This window comes from Anser anser (genome assembly GCF_964211835.1).
Source record: "Anser anser genome assembly, chromosome: 1".
NCBI lineage: Eukaryota > Metazoa > Chordata > Aves > Anseriformes > Anatidae > Anser > Anser anser.
This window is the reverse complement of record NC_139720.1, coordinates 207,679,947-207,705,368: the sequence shown is the minus strand read 5'-3', so window position 1 is coordinate 207,705,368 and position 25,422 is coordinate 207,679,947. Positions and strand designations below refer to the sequence as shown.

General features: G+C 38.1%; 1 protein-coding gene and 1 long non-coding RNA gene across 4 annotated transcripts in view; one reads left to right on the top strand and one right to left on the bottom strand.

Moving 5' to 3' along the window:
- TENM4 (teneurin transmembrane protein 4) overlaps positions 1 to 25,422 on the bottom strand; it is a 1,267,116-nt gene that overhangs the window by 1,084,554 nt on the left and 157,140 nt on the right. For all 3 annotated transcript variants that reach the window (XM_083820251.1, XM_083820252.1, XM_083820255.1), the window contains exon 2: positions 15,790 to 15,844. The gene's annotated coding sequence lies outside the window, so the exon portion shown is untranslated. The remainder of the gene's footprint in view (positions 1 to 15,789; positions 15,845 to 25,422) is intronic.
- LOC310892461 lies at positions 744 to 24,389 on the top strand. Its single transcript, XR_014578156.1, has 3 exons — positions 744 to 1,666; positions 16,604 to 16,677; positions 20,100 to 24,389. It is a non-coding gene; the product is annotated as an uncharacterized lncRNA (long non-coding RNA).

Below are 25,422 nucleotides of genomic sequence, written 5' to 3'. Positions count from 1 at the left end.
GCATCTCTTGCTCTTATAGTGCATTAACTATAATTTGTGAATTAATTTTACTGCTTCACTTGGAATTCCATGTGAATGTTTCACAAAATTGTTCATGTGTCTCAACCCTCACTGGTTTATGGCCTTTTCTCTACCTCTACCTAGGCTTTGGATGGAGGGTGAATGTAGTATCAGTTTAAATCATTGCATTGATTACAGAGAGCATTTATTTTTTTCCTGCTGTTTACGTGCCACCAGACAGCTCAAGTGGCCATTCTGCAGCTAGAAAAAATATATATAATATATATTTTTAGAAACAATTTTTGCATTATTTTGTCAGCCCAATAACTTGCACACCCTTGAAACAGGCTGAGGCAGTGATATTTGATTTATACTTGAAACACATAGCTACATCTTTCTTTTTACCATTTATTCCTAAACCAGGTGTTGGATAGATTTCCTTTTTTTATAACTTGGAAAATAAAATCTTGCAGTTCTACAGATTCATATATATCTACAGATCAGGCTGTTTGCAGAACAAAAACACACAGTATATCTATTTTTAAAAAAGAGAGAGTGAGAGAGTCAGAAAATGATAAACAAGCTGGCTGTCCTTTCTAAGACACTTGCCTGCATCCAACCACTTCAGAGCACTGCTGTAGGCAACGTCCACAGGGAGCTCTGACTCTTGAGAGAGTTTACAGAGAGAAACAAGATGATTTAACAAGTTTCAAGTCAGCCTTTTGCCATAGTCAGAGGGAGAAAGGGAAGGATAAAAACCCTTTTTAAGCAGCTTGTTCTTACTGTTTTTCTGCTGCAGTAAAATACGTGCTTGGTGGTTACAAAACTCCTTAACATCTGTGATACAACTGGGGAAGTGTCAGACAGCTTTTGTTTGCTTTGCTGTTGCTTTTGTTTGTTTGTTTTGAATCCACACAGGTATTATTAAATGAATGAAAAAGTTATCTGCGTGGCTTTCTGCCTTTTCTTTTCTCTTCATTAATTCATCTTTCCTCCAGGGACTGCCAAGGAGTGGTCAGAGCTGAGCTGCTGTAAAACACTCCCAGAAAGCTCTCATGTTTCTGAACACCACATGTACAAATGTTTTCTCATGTGTCCCTTTCCTGTAATGACTCTATTTATAAAGAATAAGTAGAGCCTAGTCAGTGGTACACATTATCAATTAATATCTTTTGTGTCTTCTTGCCAGCCAATCATCAGGTTGGGAAGAATGAACTTGACCTTACATTCAACCATAATTTAGGACATTCAGATCCATTCCACTCCCTGCCCTCCCCTTCCCTTCCAATGTATGCAACACTTCTTAAAGCAAATATGTTGGTGTCCTGGTTTCAGTTAGGATAGAGTTAATTTTCTCTTAGTAGCTGGTAGGGTGCTATGTTTTGGATTAGGATGAGAAGAGCGCTGATAACATGCTGATGTTTTAATTGTTGCAGAGCAGTGCTTACACCAAGCCAAGGACTTTTCAGCCTCTCGCTCTGTCCTGCCAGCGAGCAGGCTGGGGGTGGAGCAGGAGCTGGGAGGGGACAGACCCAGGACAGCTGACCCAAACTGGCCAAAGGGGTATTCCATACCATCTGGCGTCATGCTAAACAATATATAGGGGTGGCTGGCCGGGTTGGGGGGCCGGCTGCTCGGGGATAGGCTGGGCATCGGTCAGCGGGTGGTGAGCAATTCCATTGTGCATCACTTGTTTCGTACACATTATTAGTATTAATACTATTATTATTATTATTATTATTATTGTTGTTGTTGTTGTTGTTGTTATTATTTTCCTGTCTTAATAAACTGTCTTTATCTCAACTCACAGACTTCACTTTCTTGTTTCTGTCCCCCATCCCAGAGAGGGAGGGGGGAGGGTGAGCGAACGGCTGTGTAGTGTTTAGCTGCCGACCGGGTTAAACCACAACAGTCCTTTTTGGCACCCAACGTGGGGCACAAAGGGTTGAGATAATGACAGATCTGACCAGAGTGTGTTAAACTAAAATTGGTATAAGTAGTAGACCTACTTAATAGTTGCTAGTCACAATGCTGATTGCTTAATCTCAAGTCTGCTGTGCCTGTTTTCCAAATTGAATTTTATAGCATGTTACTTACTGTATGTGCTCACTGTCATGCTGTTTATCCTTTCTGGGCCCTGGTTTAAGATCGTTATGGTACTGTGCGGTGTAACAGTGGCTTATGATATGATGAAATTTCTGGTCATGACCCTAACCTGGTATTTGTATTCAGCACTTTCGTCGACTCTATACTTTGGAAACCATATCTCAGAAACTGTTAACAATTACACCTATTGCCTTTTCTCGTCAGGGAGCCAATCTGTGGAGGGGACAGGGGAAGATATTTTTTCCTACTTGCTCACTCTCCCTTTCTCCTTCACCACCCTCTTATCCCCCGAGCTAGTTACGGTGGTTCTCCAAGATATTGAATATCCTTGGGATACTCAGACCAGCATGTTCTTGTTGTTATGTCTCCTGAATGCGCTTCAGGTTTTGTTTAAGGTTAAACAACTACTTAGGAATCTCATCCAGAGATCTGTCCTGAGGCGAGATAGTTGTGAGTGGCAGGGAGTGTGGGAGGATATGGGCAGGTTTCTAGAACAGTGGGCACCTCCAGTATTTTGGAAATTCACCCCTGAACAACTGCAAAATCCTAAAAAACTGGTAGAATGATTGAAAAAAGGGTGTCATGACTCTGGCAGTTCCAAAGTGACACAAATCACTGTAGCGTGTTGGGTTCTGGCTTATGCCTATCGAGCTGCAATTGATGCTACTATCAACCTAGTGACAGACCCTTTGGCCACTCCAACCCCTATGATGGACCCTGCAGCTGTTCCAGCCCCTGCAGCCGCTCCAGCTCCTGAAGCCGCTCCAGCTCCTGCAGCCGCTCCAGCCCCTGCAGCTGTTCCAGCTCCTGCAGCCGCTCCAGCCCCTGCAGCTGCTCCAGCTCCTGCAGCCATTCCAGCTCCTGCAGCTGCTCCAGCCCCTGCAGCCGCTCCAGCCCCTGCAGCCGCTCCAACCCCTGTGGCTGGGTCAGAGAAACGAGCTGTAGCAGTGCAAGTTGCCCCTGTAGACAAGGTGAAAAAATGGTATAGAGATTCAGGTCGTTTAGAATGCAGAGAGTCTTCTGCTAGGTCTAGGTATAGAGAAGATGAGGCTGGGCCATCAGAGGTGCAGGAGGATGAAGATGAGGATGTCGAAAAATCAACAGTAATTACCCGAAACCTATACCAGCGTGAGCTACGAGAAGTGCAAAAAGATTTTGGTCGCTGCATAGGTGAGCAGCTTGTTACCTGGCTGCTCCAGTGCTGGGACACGGGAGCCAATTGTGTGGAATTAGAGGGCAGGGAAGCCAGGTGGCTGGGATCCCTTGCTAGAGACGCATGCATTGACAAAGCAATTGGAGATGGAGCACGATCTTACAGCCTCTGAAGGCGTCTCCTGTCAGCTGTGAAGGAAAGGTATCCCTTCAAGGAAGAACTTGTATGTCTACCAGGCAAGTGGACCACTATGGAGAAGGGAATCCATTACCTGAGGGAATTAGCTATACGGGAGCTGATTTATGAGGACCTAGACAACGGACAAATATCCACAGATCCAGATGAAGTCCAGTGTACACAACCCATGTGGCGGAAGTTTGTACGGAGTGCACCATCATCATATGCCAGCTCATTGGCAATAATGGCCTGGAAAGAGGATGAGGAACCCACAGTGGATGAAGTAGCTAAACAACTGCGGCAGTACGAAGAAAATCTCTCCTCTTCCTTACAGGCCTGGGTCTCAGCTGTGGAGAAACTTTCTGAAGAGTTCTATCAATTTAAAGAGAATTTATCTTCCTCCCCACCTGAAGAAACCAGTGTCCACCAATTAAAAGAGAATACTTCGGAGAAACTTTCTGAAAAGTTCCACTGACTTGAAGAGAGATTATTTTCCTCCCCACCTGTACAAACCAGTGTCTCAGCTATAAGGGGTAAGCGTTCATCCGCACAAGGAAGACGATATGGTGGGTACACACCCTGTGCCACCCTGTGGTTTCACCTACGTGACCATGGAGAGGACATGAGAAAATGGGATGGAAAATCTACCTCGACCGTAGAGGCACAGGTACGTGAGTTGCAAAAGAAAACAATTGGGAAAAGGGGTTCTCTGAAAAGCTTGTTGCTCCAACTTCCAGCAGGCAGTCCTTTAGACACAGAAATGAAGATTCTGACTAGGATTAGAGGGGCCCTGCCTCCAGCCAGGGGGAAGAAAGGGACAATCGAGTTTATTGGACTGTGTGGATTTGATGGCCTGGCACGTCAGACGCACAGAAGTATAAGGCTTTAGTAGACACCGGTGCATAGTGTACTGTAATGCCATCAAGCTATAAAGGGCCAGAACCCATCTGTATTTATGGGGTGATGGGGGGATCCTAGCAGTTAACTGTATTGGAGGCTGAAGTGAGTCTAACTGGGAATGAGTGGCAAAAACACCATATTGTGACTGGCCCAGATGCTCCATGCATCCTTGGCATAGACTATCTTAGAAGAGGATATTTCAAGGACCCAAAAGGGCTCCGGTGGGCTTTTGGCGTAGCTGCCTTAGAGACAGATGACATTAAACAGTTGTCTACCTTGCCTGATCTCTCGGAGGACCCTTCTGTTGTGGGGTTGCTGAGGGTTGAAGAACAGCAGGTGCCAATCGCTACTACAGCTGTGCACCGGCGGCAATATCGCACCAACCGAGACTCCCTGATTCCCATCCGTAAGTTAATTCGTCAACTGGAGAGCCAAGGAGTGATCAGCAAGACTCATTCACCTTTTAATAGTGCCATATGGCCAGTGCGAAAATCTAATGGTGAGTGGAGACTAACAGTGGACTATCATGGCCTGAACGAAGTCACGCCACCACTGAGTGTTGCAGTGCCAGACATGCTAGAACTCCAATACGAACTGGAACCGAAGGCAGCCAAGTGGTACGCCACAATTGATATTGCTAATGCATTTTTCTCCATCCCTCTAGCAGCAGAGTGTAGGCCACAGTTTGCTTTCACTCAGAGGGGTGTCCAATACACCTGGAATTGGTTGCCCAGGGGAGGAAACATAGCCCTACCATTTGCCATGGACTGATCCAGTCTGCGCTGGAGCAGGGGGAAGCTCCTGAACACCTGCAGTACATTGATGACATCATTGTGTGGGGTGACACTGCAGAAGAAGTTTTCGAGAAAGGGAAGAAAATAGTCCAAATCCTTCTGAAGGCTGGTTTTGCCATAAAACAAAATAAAGTCAAAGGACCTGCACGAGAGATCCAGTTTTTAGGAATAAAATGGCAAGATGGACGTTGTCAAATCCCAATGGATGTGATCAACAAAATAACAACTATGTCTCCACCAACTAGCAAAACAGAAACACAAACTTTCCTAGGTGTCGTGGGGTTTTGGAGAATGCACATTCCAAATTACAGTCTGATTGTAAACCCGCTCTACCAAGTAACCCGTAAGAAGAATGTTTTTGAATGGGGCTCTAAGCAACGACAAGCCTTTGAATAAATTAAGCAGGAAATAGTTCATGCAGTAGCCCTTGGGCCAGTCCAAACAGGACCAGATGTAAAGAATGTGCTCTACACCACAGCCGAGGAGAATGGCCCCACCTGGAGCCTCTGGTAGAAAGAACCTGGGGAAACTCGAGGTCAGCCCCTAGGGTTTTGAAGTCGGGGATACAGACGATCTGAGGCCTGCTACCCTCCAACCGACTTTTTTTTTTTTTTTTTTTTCCATCAGGGGGTCTGATGCCATCTCAAAGGTTCAGAAGGGATGGAAACAACAATCAGCATTTGTCTTTCATGAACCCCTAGAGAGCCATTTCTGTCACACATTAAATGTACAACAATCTCTGGGCTGGTCTTAGAGTAGTTTTTGTGGAGGCGACAAGTCTATTACATCAATGTAGGGCAACCAGCATCACTATTCTCCCTGGAAGGGCAATTTTAATCCTAAAAATCAGCATTGTTTTTCTGACTTCAGTGGAGCTATTCCTGCTGACACCCGCTGAGCTTCTGGCCAGCAGTTTCCAATTGCTTGATTTTATGGTAATTTCTGAATCAGAGAGGTACATGGATCTTCCCAGGCTGCAGAGCTTTCCCTTCCATTTTAGTAAATCTTTTAGTAAATTGAAGTAAAATTTGTGGAAAAACAAGAATTTTGTACTAAGGGTTTCTATCCTGCAGATTTCCGTAGGAACACTGTAGGAGCAGTTATCTCCCTAGGTAGTCATTCGATATAGTTATGAAGTAATATACCCTAGAAATATTTTTCTTCTGTCATATTTATACCAATTATGTCAAATAGTGAATTTAAATAATTTGAGTTGATTACTGCTGGTTTGTGAAAACACACAGTTTGACGTATTCAGAAGTTTCAATTACTGTATGTGGAATGTAATTATATGGAGTACAAAGCTCCAGGGGAAGCTGTGTTTGCTCAATACACCTTGTCTGACATCTTTACATTTTTTTACAAAATTTGCAGATTTCATAATTTTAGTCTATAACTAATCATCTAGCAGATCTCCCCTTTGAAATCAGAGTAGACTGAGTGAAATTTGCTGATATTGTGATTTTCATTTTCTATCTGCTACCTGAACATATAAATTTTTCATTGTTTCTTTTTTTGAATGAATTCTTTCATTCAAATGAAAGAATGAATTCTTTCATTGTTTTACTTTTTTCTGTCTATTGTTCAAGATTCCTGCCTGCTCCCCCTCTCCCTCCATCCCAAGTACTGGTTTTGCTAGGTGAAGGCTTAGAGTATACAACTTCACTTGTTTACATATAAGTTCCTTTAACAATAAACTCAATAATGCCAAATTATCAGCTGAATTCTTAAGGGTTCTTTAGGGGTAATTTTCTCAAAAGTATCGTAGCACTATCAGTGGTTAACCTTCCCTGAAGAATAAAGGAGCTGATGACCTTTTTTTTTTTTTTTTCCTGATGATCAAGTCGTATCACCTGTGATTGTAGGAAGCTACTTCCCATATGAAACTGCCAATTAAAATGTGTATTTTGCTTTTAAATATATGAAATGTCAAAGTTGGAAAATTCAGTTCTCTTGAAAGCAGCTGTGTATTTCACTCATGTCTCACAAAATAAAAAAATAAATAGTTACATAAATAAAAATCATCCGTCTTATTATCTGTGCTAACCACAAATAACCCTAAAATCCTTCTGTTCATATTAACTCAAATTCCTGGCTTCGGAAACACCTAATCTTTCTGATATCTTTATTTTCCTTGCTAGTGAAGCTGTTTTCATGTCTAATATGCAATGCATATCTGTTTATTTTTGACAAACAGTGCAACCAACATGAAGACATACACATTTATTTTTTCCTTAAACCATTATGTATCCTTTCTACTCCTTCAATTATCACAACAATTCCAATTATTATCATTAAAATTTCAAATTTCCTTCTTCCTAAAGAGCTGAAAAAATATGCTTTTGAAAGGTTTGATAATGGTTTGATTTGAACTTCTGTTTTAAAAGACCAGTAAAAGCCTTTCTTAACATCTGAATAAATAGGTCTTTCATACCCACAATAGGATAATTTATTTCTGAAAATAAGGAAAAGCTTTTTTTTTTTTTTTCTTTTAATAAAATAAAATATATGTACTCTCTTGGCTGTGCTCAATTACAATTTGCTTTGACACAGTGCTGCTGAGTAAACATTTTATTGTTATATACGTAGTTCATATACACTCCTAAAAAGCAACCAGTGACGCGTCATTTTCTAATACAACCCATGTACCCTGGTATCATTCCAAAAGAATGTTGATCTCATGTTCTGTTTACATGAGTGTTTTTTTGAAAAGGAGCATCGTACTAAAAGATTAAAGATGAAAAAACTAAAATCAATAATTATACCAGTCAGTTCCATGAGCCTTTGAATTAGATGAAAAATGTAGCTAGCACTAGATTAGTGTTTCAACTATTGATCATTTTCTACATAATAGCTTAGATTATTGCCATTTCTAGTTCTGTGAATTTCTAGATAGGACTCTATATACATGAGAATATATTTCCTTGTCTGAAGACGTGACTAAGGTTTGCATAAAAGTGTAAGTGTATTTCCTTGTTGAGACATTTGGAAACTACACAAATCTAGAACTATCTGTGGGAATAGTCGAGGAATTGGTTACCTCTTTCATTCATACAACATATTAGTTCTTCATCCTGCAGATAACGAACAGGTTACATAGCATCCACAATAATGTTCTCACGTTATCATTTTCCAATGACTTCAACTGCTGACCAATTAGTTACAATTATGACAAGGAATATACAAATATGTGTCTTCTGGGTTTCTTAAAAAAATGTTGATGAAATAACTGATATATGAGAAATGAACCACAGAAAAAATCATTTGTAGCATCTTGCTAGAAACACATATATGCATGTACCCTGGCCACAAATGTATGTATATCTCAAACATGCTATCTGTTGTTGATATTGATATTAGCCAAATAAAAGATATGAAAAATAAACATTTAAAAAACAAACAACAACAACAAAAAAACAGCAAAAAACGGTACAGATAAAACAAAGCAGGTTTTCTGCCACAGGGACCTTTGGTGAAACTGGTACAGTTCTGGGCAAAATAGCAAACCACAGTGTCAGAAAATTAGGGGTTCCTAGGACATCACTACCTAGGAAGAGATCAATGATGCTGGTAATTTCCTGCAGCTGTTGAAGCCTTCTTGAAGTATAATGGACCTAAGACTACATCTTAACTGATTTTTCCTCCAAATATTGTTAAATCTGTATTGGAAAGGTGTTCTTTACCCTGTTCTCCAAGGCAACATAAATACCAAGTTTGTCTAGAAAGTAAAATTATTTCTTTGCCTTAGGAAAATTTTGGCTTCCTGACTGAGTGGAAATAGTTTCAGTTCACCACACTGCCAACCAATGTCAATAATCCCAGCAGCAAAACTCTTCAGGCAGTGAGACTCAGATGAAGTGTTTTCATCACAGGACTTCCAGTAGGGCTTTAACTACAAGTTATTTCAATCAAAACACATTAATTATAGACCTATATGCTGTACATATACATGAAAAACAACCCAGCTCAGGTTAATACAGGTTACCTGTTACTCTTCACTCCTATGTTAGAAAATAATTAGTTTTTTTTTTTTTCTTTCTTTTCAAAGCACTAGTACATAATACTGATTTACCTGTGTGTATGTTTAAGAACAAAAAAAATCCTTACATATATAGAATGTTCTGTCTCCCTTTCCTTTTGTACAAGACCCTTCTCATGGTCTGTGGACACAGATCTTAAATGTAATAATCTGAACTCCTCTCCTGTTTTGAGTTCCTTACTAGCAGATAGATAGTCTGACTCCTCTGTAACAAATGCACTCTGTTTCATTTGATTATTATATTTTATTGCAGCTGATGTGGAAAAACAGCATTAACTATTACACTAGGAGAGTCATATTTTGGCTTTTACTTTAAAGGATTTAATGAATTAACTTAGCAACAACATCAAATACTATGCCAACTGCACCTCTCAATTAACAAGAAAAGTATATTATAATTAATAAGTTATCTTAGAGGCATAAATCATTTAATGACTTGAAGGTTACAGATCAGTATAACAAAAAAAGAAATACAGGCATGGAGAAATGCATGAAATGTTTCATAAGAGGTAAAACTTTTCATGTATGTGGAATAAATTCAAATTTAACCTCTTTAAGAAGTAAAATCACTACTGCCAAAATATAATTGGGCTGTTTAGGTGAAATGAATCTATAAGTCTTGTCTACCTTACGGGATCCATGAAGTAGAGAATGACTTTCAAGTGATTTCTGTTCAGCAAAGGAAAAATTATTAATATTTCTGTTCAAAAAAAAGTAAAAATAAAATAAAATAAAATAATAAAATAAAATAAAATAAAATAAAATAAAATAAAATAAAATAAAATAAAATAAATAAAATAAAATAAAAATAAGGCTAGGTATTGCAACAATTAGTAATGTACATTGGGTTTAAAGATAATGGTTGTTTCATTTTCAGAATCCTGTTTCACATGAATTTGAGCTGAAATCTTCTGAAGACACTGGAAAATTTGAATTTGCACTATGAACTTTATAGCATGCCTGTGAATCATCCTGTTAAGACTAAATTCATTTTATCTAATTCAATGCAGCTCAGATGCCCAAGCTTGGAGCACAGTTACAAACTGTACAGCGAGTGTTCTTTTCTATTTTTTCAGGACAGAGCCATGACATTTCTAAGCAACCCTAATAAAAGATGTGAATCCCCCACAGACTCACAGAAAATGGTGATAGCTATGATATGCTATGCTAGCTAGATCTTTTCTTTACTCCTAAAAGACAGTTCAAAGGGAGACATTATTCAATTAATACAGAATAATGCTGTGACAATTACAGGCTATCAGAGAAAGAAAGAAAGAAGTTAAGCACTTGAAAGAGGAAAGGAAATATTTTAGTTTTTTTTTTTTTTTTTTTTTTTACTTAGTGTAACAATATTTATCATGATAGCATTAACTACCAACAAAAACAGAGATCATTTCTAGTGATGAATAGAAGGAAAATTTGCAACTACTTTTTCAAAGTCATGCTGCCACATTTTAAGGGTCAAATTTCTCTGTTAAGTCACAGAATCACAGAATCACAGAACTGTAGGGGTGGGAAGGGACCTCGAGAGATCATTGGGTCCAACCCCCCCTGCCAAAGCAGGTTCCTTAGAGCAGGCTGCCCAGGTAGGCATCCAGACCGGCCTTGAATAAAAGTCCAAAAAGAAAAGAAAAACTGACATTTTTTCCTAGCAAATATTTCAAAATATTTGCATGAAGAGCCTAGATCTCCTATTTCATCAACAAGAAAACTTTTACTGAACCCTCTGGTCTCTATAACAAGTTAGGATGTCTACATATAAAATTTAGTTAAAGTCACATTAAAAAAAATATATTTTATTTTTTAGTTATTTAATCTCAAAAAGTAGAAAAAAAAATGCTACCAAAGATGCTACCAGGGTGAATCTAGATCTCAATATCATAGTTAGACACTTGAGGCCATGACTAAAGTGAGTATTGTGCCACAGTAGGAACTGGTGTCATTCCACCAGTGCTGCAAATAGATAAAAATAGAGATTCCCTTCAAAAGTTCCCCCTGGTATGACATAAAAATCAGGATTTTAGTTCCCATTTCACTGTAGATTAATCAGAAACTGTAGATTCACCTTGCACAAAACTGTCTTGGTGGGTGAAACTTCTAATGGAATGCCATCCAGGAGAAGCTGAGCAATTTACCAGGTCAGGCCATATCAGACAGTGTTTCTGTATTTATATAAATAAGATAACACATCTGCAGTTTTGCTTTTGACATAAGAAGATGATTGCGTTGGACAGTAGAAGCCCAAATCCAGTTGTGAAAGGCAAATCCATGAACAGAGAGACAAAGAAGTCTGAAGTCTTCATTTCATTTAAGATTATTTCAGAACTGCACTCAATATATTAATCCTAGGACTGTAGCTGAAAGATCTGCTTCTATTAGTTCTGATTATAAATGCTTTCCAGTGTGCCCTAAAGCAATTTTTCTCTTCCCTTCTATGGGGTGAATTTGGGTTTCAGCACCATGATCCAGCACCAGAAAAAGAACATTTTTCCTTGTCCTATGGCTCATCTCCTACTTAGTCCCAGAACCCAGTGAGGTACCAGATTTCATCTGAGTGAAGGTACCAACCACTAAGCAGCAGTTAGCAACAACTCTTGTTAATGTCACCTCAAACCTTGAAGATGCCTGATGTTTAAAGACTGTTCTAGTAGAAGGCTGGCAAGTCTTTGCAGCCTCCGTACAGGGTCCCGGTCTGGTTTAGGAATAAAACTTTAAAAACAAGGGATGTATTAGAATTTAATCCAAATTCTTTCACAGGTTAAATATAAACATATGTATAGGCAGGTCTCACCCAACACAAGTATAGGCAACCTGCCCTTCTTGTATGAGTTACAACATCTTTTAAGTCATGCTCTTTTACATCAACCATCATACAGATAGTCTGTCCAACATAGGTTCACTCTATGGTGGTGAATATATATATATATATATATTTATTATAAATATTTTGATGAAATTCGGAAGACCTTGTTCCCTGCTTTAAAATAAGTACAATTTCTATTTTATTTTCCACATAGAAATGTCATTCAGGCACTGGAAAGATGATTCAAGATGTTTCTGTTTAAGATGATTTCTAGCCTGAGATATTTCACAGATTTTAACTCTCATTCCCAAATGAGCTCAGGTAATAATCAGTGTCTTATTAGAAAGCTTTGAGAAATAACATGCCTTTTCAATCTGCTCACAAGGTCAAAAAAACTTCCAGCAGGATTTAATATAAGTACATGTGCCTTTTTTTTTTTTTTTAAACAATGTTAACAGTTTGATGAGAATATCAATTAAACATGACTGTGTAGTTAAGATTTCCATCTCCATATGCAGCTGCAGCAAGTAACTGGACTGCTAATCAAAGCAGCGTTATAATTTAGCACTGATGAGGAAAGCAGTAGCCGTCAGAAGGGAATGACAGAAAGGAGGCAGCTGCTTTCATATCATTTTAGTGTCCATTTCTTTAATGAGCCTGAGGAGACAATTCCCTGCTGACTATTCATTAATTAATGGGATTTACGAGAGGAGAAGAGCTATCAGCATGCAAACAAGTAGAGAGCAGGTGATGACAGTCTTCTGTTTGCAGGGAATGAACATATTGAGGAAAGGAAGCTTTTGAATAAAGTAAATTGTCTGAAAATGATATTTAACAAAATGCTAAGTGCCCAGTTCCTGGGCTGGACAGTGCTAAAGTGTGGCTTACAGCTTAACTGAAATCTGTTATTAAACTCGACTTCTGAAATACCCATAGTCAGATCAGAAAGAAAGGAAGACACAACCTGGGGGATTCAGCAAATGGCTCTTTCCCATTCTAAGTGAATACCAATGTTTTGCTCTGATTTGACTGCATTATTAAATAGTTGGACAGATCCTACTAGGAAATGCCATTGCCTTCTACTTTGGTCTTTCCAAGTTATCTCAGTGGATTGTTCTCTGGGAAGATTGAGATGCTTTGAGTGAGTTTTGTAAGGTAAGCCCAATACTTTCTCAACCATAGAGATCTCAGGGTACAGGGCAGATTGTTCCAAAATCAACCCACAGAGATTAATAAAAAGAAAACAATATCACAGCACTAGGCAACAGCCACCTTTTTGTCAGGCTGGAGACCCTTTGCATATGTATAGAATCATAGGGTAGCTGAGATTGAACAATTGGTTATCATCTCATGGTATCTGTTCACAAAGGCATTCTTTAAGTATCTTTGCACAACTTGAATTCATGTAATGTTAAACAGCCTCAGGTCAGATTTCAATTCTTTCCCTGATCAGAAAGTGTAAAGTAGCTGGATTTAGACATATTTGTACTGAAAAAACTCCTGATAATGTTTATTCTGTCCCTTTTCTACTGAGGGTATTTTGTGTAGGACGTGTGAGCGACATAGTAGAGTTCAGTTCTGCAAGTGCGAGCTCCTTGAAGACTTGATGTTAGCAGCACGTGTCAGAGCAGCCATGAGTCTGCTGTAAACAGAATGGGCTGAGGTGGCAAAGACTGGACATGCGAGAACACTCCATATTAAACATGGAGTTTTAAACTCCAAACACTACCCTATTGTGTTTTGGGGGTTTACATTGGAAAGGACATAGTGACAATCACACTCACACAATATGTCATTCCTAGAAGTCTGTTCCACAGAATCTTGCATCTCTTGAATATGCAGTAGCCAAACACAAGGATTTAATTCTTGACACTGTAAACCACACACAAACTGCTCCACATATGTTCACAGGGTGGATAGCTATAGCACATGCTTTTTATACTAAAGTTTTTAAATGTCAGAGATGTTATACATTTCTCTCAATGGCTCTTCGATCAAGTGAATGATAGAGAAACAAACAAGGAGCTGAGCAATTCTATCTGAAGTCAATGGCAGTGACTTAATACAAGACATATCTGACGTGCATCATAAAAAAACCAACAACAAACAACACATGGCAATTAATATGACAAAATATGGAACACAGGAAGCCCCTCTCCCTTTATATTATAATGTTTTATCAAATGAGTAATATCTCAGATTGGGAATGTAGGAGGATTTCAATAACATCTTGGAGGTTTGACTAAATAAGGATAATACAGAGATAAATAAATAAATACAAGTCCCTAATTCCATCCTACAGAATTATGACTTTGTTTTAAATATGTCTATTAAATATTCTTAATTTTGTTGCACTGCTTGCATCTCTGCATTAAATAAATAAATAAATAATAAAGCTAACAACAACAACAACAACAAACTGTAGCTCCAGGTGTCCTACGAAGACCTCATTTTTTTATTGTAACATAAATTTCTAGATCTCCTGGAAGAAGGTAAAAACTTTTTTTAAATGAATGGAAGAAAATAAATCAAAGATGAAAGTAAAAATATGTATTTTAAAACATTGTCTTCATGTTTAAGGCTGTCTTAGGTTTGTGTCTGATTTCTTCTGTACTGGCAGTTATACAATATCTTCTGTCTGAGTAAAATGCACTAATTGGCTCCAGCCAGGTTTAAAACTTTATGATAATTTCAGTACAAACATGAAATAGAAAAGAAAAAAAAAATAAAATCAGCAAGTAAATTATAATAATTTCCTTCTCACTATATCCATGCAGGACTGTGTGGTAGATGGTAGAAGCTTCACTGCAAAATATTTTAACTGACTCCTGATAAAATGTAGCAGCTTGCTTGAACCAGCCATTTCTTCAGTGGAAATAAACTGTAGTCCCCCTTGAGATTAAACCACATGCTGCCAATTACAAACATGCATTCAGACTGAAACTCTGGCTTCTGTATTGTAAAGAGCAGTTTTGAAAATTTCAACTATTTATCTCCTTCCATGGCTAGAAATATGTCATCTTTAATCCAGCCACCAATGAAAATATCACACATAGGAATCCATATAACTTGCAAATTTGCTGACACGAGTTTTGTAGCAATGGTGTCTCTGAGAAAAGACAAGTAATTGTAGACAGGTGGGTTTCCCAAGACAGTGCATATCAGACCTGGAGCCAGGATGCTAAACTGTTACAAAGATTTCTCCATACCTTAGACAGAAAATCTAGCAAATGTTGAGTTATGATTTCTAAAGGAACCTAGTAGATAGGACACAAATCCATATTCAATTCAAAAGGATTATGACACCCAAAGTTATAACCAAAACCATATCATAGTTAATAGGGAATATACATAATAAAGGGAGCAAGAAAACAAAAGCACAATCATTGCTTTTCACTTTAAATTTTTACCATTGAAATCACCATCTTAGTATCTCTTTCATGCCTACTTGGCCTGACTGTGCTGAGCACCTTCGGTCCTGGTCAGGATAATGCGATTGCAGCAGGTACCAAAATTCAGAGTACAGGTACCCCTATTCCTGGTGCAGGAGCCATGGTGTACCTAATGGTGACTAGGACTTCCAAAACCAGCTCAACTTATTACGCTCTGCAGGCCTTGTTAAAGCATAAAATTAAAAGCTCTATCCATTCATTTTGCAGCACTTTTTCCTCTGACACAACATGCCTTTCCCATACAGCAAAGTCTCCAGCACCATCCCTAAACCATGAATTCTTAATTGATTTTATACTCAGTTGTACATCAAAGTTGATGACAGGTGTTTCTTAAAATACACATAGGCCGCATCTAATACTCTTACCTTAATAACACCAGCAGGAGGTCTGAACAAATCTGGTGAAAATGCGGCCAATTGCCTAAAAAAAACAGGAAAAAATATTAAGAAGAGTAAACATATATGTAGAATAAAGGACATAATCAAAGCCATGACTGTAAAATATATGAAGGTAGCCAAGCTGGTGCAAACTTTGCATGATACTTGAGGATACTCACCCTCCTCCTCTCCCAGTATTTTATTAAAACTGAATGTAGATGAACATTTAGATATATTTACTGTTAATATTAATTTTCTGTTCCCAGGTCTGATCAGAATACAAAATTTACCTATATACTGCATCAGAAATGGTAGAGGAAATTAATGATGACTGAAAAACTTTCCAGTCTTTTGTGATATGAGTAATAGGACAATCAATTTCAAAATAAAAGTTGAATCCTCTCGTTGTTATTTCCGTTGCCACTTTTTTTTTTTTTTTTCCCAATTCTGGGGGGTATCAGTATATTCTTTTCATATTTAATGAAGGTCTAAGACCAACAAAACTAAAAAAATCAGACACTTAAAGTAAGAATTACTATTCATTTATTTCAAAATGTTAAAAATAGTAACATTATCATAGTGTTCCTCATGCAATTTTAAGACAACCAATAAAAAATAAAGGCACATAACCCCACGAGTAATGAAAAGAGAGAATTGTTGGCAGGTTATGACTAAATTTATGTTTTAGTCAAAATATAGGACCAAGGGAAAACTGAATAGAATTTAAGGAGGGAAAAATGTAAAGCTTATTAAGAAACATTTCTGCAATTTCTTATTGACCATCTAAAACTCATTGTTACAGAATATTTCTGAAGCCAGAAGTGGTGGGCGTCAAAACAGTTAAGAAAGAAGCCCCATGTCCGACTTTATAGAAAGGTAAAAATTAATATATTTAAAGTCTTGCCTCTTCTCTCTCTCTTTTTTTTTTTTTTTTTGTTTTTTCCTTCTGTTCCAATTAGAGACCTTATCACCCAAATAGTTTAAACTGTGTTTCTATGACAACATTACCAACTGAAATACTATAAAGAAAAGTTTGAGGGGGTTGTATGTAATGGTTCAGATATACATCACTAATTGTGGGATGGGAGAAAAAGCCCAAAGGCAAGAAGCTGTATTATCGTTGATTATTACTGAAGCTGAATTATCACTTCAATTTCCTCATTCCCCACACTAGTCAGTACATAATAAGCACCTAAGTTAAAACACTCATTTTAGAACCCTTTAAGGGTTTGTTTTTCCTGGTAAATCCACTAACAACCAAAGAAATTCAGTCTAGATCCTTCTCCTCAAGTTTACCTCCTACAGGGAGCTTATTGTTTCAGATCCAAGCTTCTGCTTCCCCTTTTGCACCTTATTTGGCTTTAATATGATTGCATAGTTTAGAAATACCTCTAGAATTGAAGACCCCAGTCAAAAGATTTCACTGAAGACAAAAAGAACCTTCCTTTGCAAACTCCTAGTGTCTGCTTCCCACTTACATATTGTTTGTAAATGTGTTAAGGCAGATGAAAACTTTGACTTCTGCCAGTAATACCGAGGAGAAGCATTACTTAAAGGGAACAGCAAAGAAGACATTAAAGCCACAGCTGGAATCCACAAAATATCCTGAGGACGAAAGTGGTGGGAAAGTATAGCCATTAGGTCTTTGGAAAGCTACAGAGTTATGTGACCTTCGACAGGAAAGTTTCTCCAGTTATACTAACTGCAGGAGAACGCAAGAGCAGGGGTGGGGCATTTAAAATCATTTTGGATGTGATGAAAGCTCTAAATTAATTTCTCTAGGAAGTAAGGATGGGTTTGACCATGTTTTCTATATTTTATTTAAGTCTGATGGCTAAGGATGGGTTTGACCATGTTTTCTATATTTTATTTAAGTCTGATGGCTTTGTTTTGTCTTCAAGTTTTTGTATTTTTCCGTTTTCAGTTCCTAAAGAAGGATAGGAGTCAGTCAGGCAAACAATATATTTTTTCTTCTTGTTCTTTTTTAAAATTCCTGTTATTAGAATTGTAAATCCTGGAGATCCATTCACTCATAATGAGGGATCAACAGTTGTTTCATATATGAGATCTGCAATGTTTTTGTTTAATTTTCAACAGGAGGAAAAAAAAATAGTGAAGATCACAGTTAATCAGTAAGCGATGACAAATAGTCCGACCAATCCTCCAGAACTGCAGTTCCATACTTTGCAACTGAATAATCAGATGCTTCAAACTCCACACTAGAGTCTACTCTACAATTTACACGAGAGTGTAAACTCCAGTTTACTCTTCTCCCCTATCCCTATTTCCATAAGATTAATATTAACTTGGCTTTAGCATTATAATGACAATGGCAAAATAAATTCTGAAGTCACATGGTACACGTGAATACAATTTCTGTATTCGATTTGGGAGGCAGCAAGCATGAATATTCCTCACTCATATTATTCTGTGGAATATTCTGCCCGTATGTCAAAGTCTTTTGACTTAGTCCCGTCTTCTTTTTGATGGCAAGAAATAGGCCAGTCCTACCCAGAAAAGATGATTTCTATCATTGCCACTACCTTATATGTTTATACATGTTTTAACTGACATAGGTTTACATCTAGCATGCCTGATAGTCCTAGAACTTCCTACAGTTTTATGCTGGTGTGCTTTTATTGATTTCAGTTGCATTTCTCCAGGTTCACCTTGGCATTACTAAGTTACTGAGACTTGCACTCATGTTTGTTATAATGTATGATGGTTTGGGATCTTTTCGAATGGATGTGAAACAAAACACCACTCTGAACAATTAGACATAATTTATGTCAGATATTATTATTTTACTTTATTTTCCATCTATTACAATTGCACATGACTTATTGGAGTTACTGGTTCTTGTGGAGAAAAAAAAAATCCTCATAAATTCCACTGAGTAACAAACTATTTTAAGTGGTAGTATATTAGAGTAGCTCATAAATATGCCTCATTTCAGCACTGGATTTACTATATTTTTAATTTTCCAGCAGATTGGCCATAGTTTTAAAGGTTTCATCTAAAGCCGTCTGGTCTATTTAAAGGGTACAATGTATTTAACTATTCAAAAGGCACTTGATCCTGTGAATGTACTTTGGTACTAATAGGATAGTCATTTTCCAGTCCAGTAAAAAGCTATTACTCACTGGAACACAAACAGATTGTGAGAGGGAACACTCATGCTGATGCCTGGCATACTGACAAAGGGAAATGGGAAATATGTCCCTTTCCTGAATTAAGTTGCATTGACTCTATCTGTTCCAAACATTTGGCTCAACTCCTTTCTTCTCATGATACTTATGACAATAATAGGATAATAGATTTATGGCATGAAGGCACTGACCTTTGTCAGAGGGAACATTTTGACAGGAAAAGATGTGATATGCTGTTATGCTCTATAATTTTGACAATGACTGACAGTGTGGCTGTATGTCAACATAGTAAAGCTTATGCTTATGTTTTTACATTGTCATTCTTGGATTAACTCCTTTTTTTGTTGTTGTTGCTGTTGCTTTTATTATTGTTGTTGTTTTGGTTTGGTTTTAGTTTCTTTTGTTGCATAAACCTTTTCTAATAAAATTACTACATGGAGCCAAATCATGCTGTTAGGAAGCCTTGATTCTGAGGTCACCTCATACCCACAGGTGTAAATTATGCTCTAGGGAAAGATGGGTTTTTGGTAAGGTCACCCTAGTGAACACTGATGCTTCTTCTGATCTTTTAATCTATGCTGAGGGTACACTCATTTTAAGGGCATACAGTCTATATTGCCTGCATTGTTGATCAATGCTGTAAAACATTTGATTCTGCTCATTTTTCCATTGTATGACTGGATTTGATGGAAACTGGGCAAGTTTAAACTCAGAAAACAGAAAAGAGATCTTACTGAATGTAATCTGAATATTTAGGATATGATCAATTATATAGATGAAACTGTTTTTCTGTCTTCAGGTTTAGTGAATAGAGACATTTTATCACCCTCGTAGCAAAGAATTTCATCCATAAGAAAAAGACTATCCAGGTAGTTAGACAAGGTGAAAAGGAAACTTTGCACAGAGAAGGACATCTGTCTAAAAATAGGATGCAAATATAGAGTATCAGCATTTATTTATTTATTTATTTATTTATTTTTTAATTAGAAATTGTAACTTCCAACATACAGTTCATTAGTCAAACTTAACTGTTTGCACTTCCTCTTTTTCCGTTCTAAGCAATGACCTCATATTTTAGGGGACAACAAAATAACAATGTGGTATGGCATGCAGTGTTCAACTCTTCTTCTTTCTTTTTTTTTTTTCAAGTCTATCAGGAAGAATGTCCTCAGTGCTGTGCGGTGCAAACAAAATTGACAGCCTTTGCCCTGGAGGATCTCATCCTGCACACTCTTACACATGAGTAATTTCATTCACCTGGGGTTTATTTCTGTTCCCAGTGAAATCACTGGTGAAATTTTCAGTAACTCCAGCAGAGAAGGATCAAGACCAAGAATATTAACATTGACTTATGTGAGAACTCTTAGAGAAAAAATCAAACCGGAATACTATCAAAGCAATGAAAACTTGTTTCCTGTCTTTCACCTTCCGTGATTTAGGTATTAAATTGCCTAGATGTAGCATCACTTTTCATTCAGCTTTATAAGTGACATATAATGAGGCTTCATTGTTCACTATGACACTTTGACAAATGTTGTGTTACCATTGCTCTTAAGAGTGACTATACAAAACATCCCAACTCTGGAAACATGGTACAACTATAGTGAGAATCCAAATGAATAATGCATGAAGCACGAGAAAGGAAGCAAATGTTAACTAATTTCAAAATGGGTCAAAATCATGACAATTTAGTTGGTGACAAGTGAAGTCATTTTTCTAAAATATTAACCAACTGTGTCCCTTCTTCTAGATTGATTTGCACAGCAGAAAAGGTTGTTTTCCAGGCAGAAGGGGAATTTCCTAAATGGAGGGGAATTCAACTTCTACATGAGAGATATAATGAGAACCAATAAATTAGGCAAAGTTCCTGTTTACCTAAGTTGAAATATTGATGGCCAAGCCCATGAGAATGCTAATGTCTGCATTCATCATTTTCTTTTTTTATGTCTTGAAATTTAGAGCACAGTAGTACATGATGTGATAGATCTATATATCATAGATACAGTAACATTAGAAGAGGTACCAACTACAGAATACAAATATAATGTAACTGAATATTTTCACTTTATTCCACAGAGATTTCAATTTTATCAGCTAAAATGAGCTGGGATGTGAAGCAGTACTGAGGATAAACTGTATGGATTGAAGTACTAATAGACGATTAGAAGATCTTTTCATTTTTATATTAACAGTGACTAGAAGTTGGTATGAAGGCTATGTGACATGATATGGTGGTCTTCATCCAGTTCCCAGATTGTGACAGCATATGGCTCCTTCATATGGTAGTGTGATCCAGACAGTAGGATTGTAACAAACCTTTTCAGACAGAAAGGTACCATATGACTGCTTTAATATCTTAAGTTAGGAGAACAAATGTGATCCATATAACTAAAGACCTTTAGCTGCAACTTCTGAAGAAAGTATTTTGAAGGAGACAATAATTAAATGAATGAAGACAAGTGGAAAATTGTATAAAAAGAATACTCATTTACCACCTGAACACTTTAGTGAAAAGACGATCATTTTAGAGAAACAAAATATTTTATAAGAAAATGCAGGCCCATCTAAAGGGTCTGTGCACATATGCACAGGAAATCAGACAGGAGGTTTTTCTAAACGTTTATGCAGAACTGAAGAGCTATGCATTTATTGGTGGGATAATTTGTTAAACTGGAGTGTGTCAATGGAACATAGTGATGGATGGATACACATGTGCATGGAGAGTACATGTTAAGTTCTTCAAAGGAACAGACAGAAGTCCTTCCTGGACTTCCTGACATTAAGGGCCAGGATCAGAGTGGAGTGGTAATGAGAAAAAATGATGAAGTAGCTAACCAGACTGACACTCATCAGGCTAGTGAGTTTTCTACTAATGTCTCTTACCTGGGTCCCAGGGTAAGAGCAGCGGAAGAAGACTTCCCTATGGGTTGGGTCTGGTCAGCGTATCAAGCCCTCCCACAGAAAGGGGAGTGATGACATTCCCCTCTGTTCCCTTTCCTCAGAAGGAGAACCTATGACAGCAGTCATTCTTTTTTTCATGAGGGGGGTGGTCATGTTACAGGACAGTAGGCTGACTTGTTCTAAGTCCTCTGTCCAATATAGATGGACCTTCATCCACATCATTGTTTGCCCGTCCATCAAGTTCCAGAGCCTCATCCCTGCTGTGTAAGGGCAGCTGGGAAAGTGAGGTAGGCAGGGAGGGGATTCGCCTGCTGACTTGAGCAGAAACCTGCTTCCATTCCCCTTGTCTCATAGGTCTCCTCCTTTTCCCGGGTAGAGAAAGGGTAGGGGATCCTTCATTTCTTGTGTTGTTGTCGCTGATGCATCTGTTCCAGGCATGGTGGAACATGATTCCACCAGTTGATCTCCTCCTCTGACTCTCTAATACTCCTCAGCCTGCCCACCTCCTCCTGAAGCTCTTCCACAAGGCTGAGTAGTTCTTCTCCCTGGGTACAGCTCCCACATGTGTACTCACTGCTGCTGTCAGACACTGAGAGAAACCTTGGGCACACCCTGCAGCCTGAGACCTGTGTGGCCACTTCTTCCCTTGGGAGATCTGTCTGGGTAGCTACACCACTTTCTGTGGCTGGATAGATCACAGGGGATGCAGAGGACATGGCTTTCTGCCAAGTGGATACCATGACTTGGAGCTTCTTGTGAGAGTGTTACAACTACTGTTAAAAGTTAGCTGAGTGACAGTGCCCTCCCTGCATGCCCTCCTGCACAAGCTGCCACGCAAACTGCCATGCAAACTGCCACACATACTGTCCCTGCTGATGAACCATGGCCTGTTTGACTGCCCTGGTTGCTCACACTTCCTAAGGCTACCTTTTGCATGTATGGCGGTGGCTGCCATTACTCCAGGCCCCATCATGCCTCATCAGCTGCTCTCATGAGAGGTGCTGGCTCCTTTAGAGTTTCTGTACTCCCCTGGAGTTTCCCCAGCTCAGGAACCCCCCTGTATGCTGCGATGCCCCACTCTGCTTCAGAACATGCCTGTACTGGAGCTGATTGCCTTGGTGACTGAAGAAGATGAGTAGTAAATAAAAATGTTGCCTTCAGGACTTCAGGAAATCTGTTAGTCGGCATCCCATGGAAGACTGACTTGAAACACAAAGGGGCCAAGGAAACCTGACTGATCTTTGGGGACAACCTCCTCAAAGTGCCATAATTGCCCATCCCAATGTGAAGGTGGTTGAACAGATGTAGCAGAAGATAAACTTAGATACGCAGGGAGCAGATCTGCAGAAAAGGATGTGGTGCCCTGATGGATAATAAGTTGAACATCACTATCTGCAGAAGGTCTTCACTGCCACAAGGACTAAGCAAGTCTGGTGCTGCTTTTCCCTTGACAAAGGAATGTCGTGATTCTCCACAACTCAGCTCCCAAGAGACTACATCTGTAGTACAGTGGTTAGTTTTGTGTTCCTCAGAATAACTGATAAAATGGGGAGAGACCAGTAGAAGCTACGAAGATCTTCAGTAGCTGGTGCCAGACTCATCTCTGAGGTCCACAGTGAAAAAGGGAAATTCCCTTTGGGTATCAGGGTAATGTTTTTCATGAAGAGAGTGATTAAATACTGGAGTGGACTGCGTACAGAAACTTTAGAGTCTCCATCCTCGAAGAGGTTCCCTGCGCATCCTTGAGCAATCTCATCTAACTTTGAAGCTTGTCCTGCAGAAGACCTACCGAAAGTTGGACTAGGTAATCTCAGAAGACCTTTCCAACCATAATTACTAAATGATTTTTTTAATTTAAGTATACAGCAAAGAACTTATGAATGGATAGTAAACCATAGTTCCCTGGCAGAAAAACTGTCCCAGAATAAGTGGGCTGCATGCATAATTTTCTTTAAAATTTCACCTGGAAATTTTGGTAGAACAGTAACTGAAAGCTGCACCACAGGGAAAAAAAAAATCTGAAACCCTCAGCCAATATTAATATTGAAAATTTAACTCAAGTATTTAGGGGGAAAAAGTTTTTTAAAAGTAAAAAAAATAAATAAAATAGAAAAGTAAAAAGGAAGAAAAAGAAAAGTAAAAAAAAAATCTTGAGAAAATGATTTGCAAGTAAAATTGGGTTGGGTGTAATATGATGGGATTCAAGCTTTTTTCATCTAAAACTCTGGCTCACGGTACATCTCCTTTGCACTGATCTGTTATCTGAATGCTGAGCTAGTAAGACTATTGGGAATTCTCATTCTGTATGGAAAAACCTAGCTGGCAGAGGAAGCATGTATAGCTGGCTTTGCTCCAGGGTAATGAAGACAAGGCTATTTCCAGAGCAGGGGTGGGAAGCTAAGATGGATACTGGTTTTGACAGTAATGAAGAAGACTATCACCTCTCTATTTGAGGACCTAAGTATGTTGAGTAATGAGACTACTAAAAATAGATACATTTTCCACATAAATTGTGGTAAACTGTTCCTTCCCCCCCCCCCCCCCAAAATGTTCAGAATCATTGTTTTTTGTTGTTGTTTGTTTTTTGTTTTGTTTGTTTGCTTTTTGTTTGCTTGTTTGCTTTTTCAAAGTGTTTAATTTCTTTTGATTAAATTAATATTAAAATTATAAAATAATCAGAGAAAAAATAATAAGTGCGTTACTTATTATAGGATTTATTTTTTTTTCTTCTGTAACAGTTACATTGTTTTCCATAGATATAATTCAAATGTGATGCTGGACTCTGATTTTTTTTTTCTTATAATTCTATAAATGCAAAATGGCAAAACTATTAAAGTTATTAGTGAATATTTTCATGGTTTTCTGAAAACAACATTTTATTCATACATGTCCAGTCTTCCTTAATCTTTTTTTTACAGCAAGGGATAACTGCTTATAGCACAGATATAAACAAAGTAATCAACGTTTTTAAGCACATTTCCTTTAAAACTACAGCCTCTAACCATTTAGGATCACTTCTCAGAGAACACATGAAAGAAACTCATTTGCTGAGAACTAATGAGAAAAACATCAGAACTGTATCAACCATATATTTATATTTTCTTAGGACATGCTGCTGAATTCCAGATAAACCTGACCCACTAATAAATTTTATTTCTGAATAATATCAGATTAAAAAGAAAAGAAAAAATACACAGTTTTCAATATATCTGAGAATAAAAATTCTTCCTCTGTTACCCACAATCACTCTGCTTCTGGATTTCTGACAAAATTCTAGACAGGAAGATTTGTGCAATGTGCACAGAATGCATTAATCTACTGCACTACAAAGTCCATTAATTTTGAATACTGCTATCAATTACACTACATGACATAGTGAGAACTACATTATTACCTTTATAAAAGTGCCTTTTCTGATAGGGATTTGGCCAATCTCTTTTCAGTGGTTTGTGGGGATAGGACAAGGGGTAATGGCCACAAAATGGAGCACAGGAAGTTCTGCACCAACATGCGGAAGAACTTCTTCACAGTGAGGGTGACAGAGCACTGGAACAGGCTGCCCCGGGAGGTT